Below are 2,500 nucleotides of genomic sequence, written 5' to 3'. Positions count from 1 at the left end.
GTAATGTGCGAGCACGAATGAGTGATACGCGAGCACAAATGAGTGATGTGCGAGCAAGAATGAGCAATGTGCGAGCACGAATGAGTGATGTGCGAGCACGAATGAGCAATGTGCGAGCTCAAATGAGTGATGTGCGAGCACGAATGAGCAATGTGCGAGCACAAATGAGTGATGTGCGAGCGTCAATGAGTGATGTGCGAGCGTCAATGAGTGATGTGCGAGCGTCAATGAGTAATATGCGAGCGTCAATGAGTAATGTGCGAGCACGAATGAGTGATGTGCGAGCACGAATGAGTGATACGCGAGCACAAATGAGTGATGTGCGAGCGTCAATGAGTGATGTGCGAGCACGAATGAGTAATATGCGAGCGTCAATGAGTGATGTGCGAGCGTCTATGAGTGATGTGCGAACACGAATGAGTGATACGCGAGAGTCAATGAGTGATGTGCGAGCGTCAATGAGTAATGTGCGAGCACGAATGAGTGATGTGCGAGCACGAATGAGTGATACGCGAGCACAAATGAGTGATGTGCGAGCGTCAATGAGTGATGTGCGAGCACGAATGAGTGATGTGCGAGCACGAATGAGCAATGTGCGAGCTCAAATGAGTGATGTGCGAGCACGAATGAGTATACCGAAATCTCAGGGTTCACCCAACTGCCCTGGCAGAAATGCGACCCTCCCGGGGCTCTTCCGTTCGGAAGATGGTAGATAGGGACAGATCGTCTCTTTGTTTTAACGTGCAGTACCTGCCTTTCGGCCCACCCACACGGCCCCCCACGGGGCGAGGGGCCGAGATACGCTCGGCCAACGCATCGCGGAATAGCTTTGAGACCAATTAGACGGCAATGCCGAAACATTGCCAACCAATTAGGCCCTCTACTAAGCCGCGACTACCGATTCCTCCGCAGGTTGGTAAGACCTTTGGAGACCCTCGGTTGGGGCCGGGACCCATCCAATCCCTAACGGTTTAAGCAGGCCGCTCCCCGAGTTGAGACCGCAACTCACACGTCGAGGCTGGCAGAGGGTTCCAGTCTCCGATGGTGCAGAGCACCCAAGGAGTCTTTCACCCAGTGCCAATCCCTAACCCCAAGCGATGTGGGCTTTCAACCACTGCCACCACGAATCCAAACCCAAGTGACCGGGCGAGGGAGGCAATTCTCCCCCAGCGGGCACCCCGGTCGCCCATGGTACCGTTTTAACCCTGGTGAGGGTTCCAGTTGGGATCTTACCATCCCGCCTCTGGAAGGGCTGCTCAGGTCCGTGGGTTCGCAAAACCCAGAGATGCCTCTCTTGGTCCTCCAACGAGTCCGGCACAGGCCAGCCTCGATTAGAAGAGCAAGAGTGGGATCCCCCTGCGGGGGGTAGATAGGGACAGTGGGAATCTCGTTAATGCATGCGAGCAATCTTCGTATAGATAGCTAAACGTTTCAGTTTACTGATTTAATCATTTTCTGCTCCCGCCGTTCGCACCGATCCCTATGTAATAATATTTCGCGCCTGACGTGATCACATTTCGTCGTAGATAGTGACAGTTATAATGTAGATTTATATAGCAAGAATGAGAGATATGCGAGCACGAATGAGTGATGTGCGAGCACGAATGAGCAATGTGCGAGCTCAAATGAGTGATGTGCGAGCACGAATGAGTGATGTGCGAGCGTCAATGAGTAATATGCGAGCGTCAATGAGTAATGTGCGAGCACGAATGAGTGATGTGCGAGCACGAATGAGTGATACGCGAGCGTCAATGAGTGATGTGCGAGCGTCTATGAGTGATGTGCGAACACGAATGAGTGATACGCGAGCGTCAATGAGTGATGTGCGAGCGTCAATGAGTGATGTGCGAGAACGAATGAGTGATGTGCGAGCACGAATGAGTAATATGCGAGCGTCAATGAGTAATGTGCGAGCGTCAATGAGTGATGTGCGAGCGTCAATGAGTAATGTGCGAGCACGAATGAGTGATACGCGAGCACAAATGAGTGATGTGCGAGCAAGAATGAGCAATGTGCGAGCACGAATGAGTGATGTGCGAGCACGAATGAGCAATGTGCGAGCTCAAATGAGTGATGTGCGAGCACGAATGAGCAATGTGCGAGCACAAATGAGTGATGTGCGAGCGTCAATGAGTGATGTGCGAGCGTCAATGAGTGATGTGCGAGCGTCAATGAGTAATATGCGAGCGTCAATGAGTAATGTGCGAGCACGAATGAGTGATGTGCGAGCACGAATGAGTGATACGCGAGCACAAATGAGTGATGTGCGAGCGTCAATGAGTGATGTGCGAGCACGAATGAGTAATATGCGAGCGTCAATGAGTGATGTGCGAGCGTCTATGAGTGATGTGCGAACACGAATGAGTGATACGCGAGAGTCAATGAGTGATGTGCGAGCGTCAATGAGTAATGTGCGAGCACGAATGAGTGATGTGCGAGCACGAATGAGTGATACGCGAGCACAAATGAGTGATGTGCGAGCGTCAATGAGTGATGTGCG

This window comes from Nasonia vitripennis, unplaced genomic scaffold (assembly GCF_009193385.2).
Source record: "Nasonia vitripennis strain AsymCx unplaced genomic scaffold, Nvit_psr_1.1 unplaced0006, whole genome shotgun sequence".
In the NCBI taxonomy this organism is placed as follows: domain Eukaryota; kingdom Metazoa; phylum Arthropoda; class Insecta; order Hymenoptera; family Pteromalidae; genus Nasonia; species Nasonia vitripennis.
The sequence above is the reverse complement of the archived record's forward strand: the minus strand, read 5'-3'. Positions refer to the sequence as shown.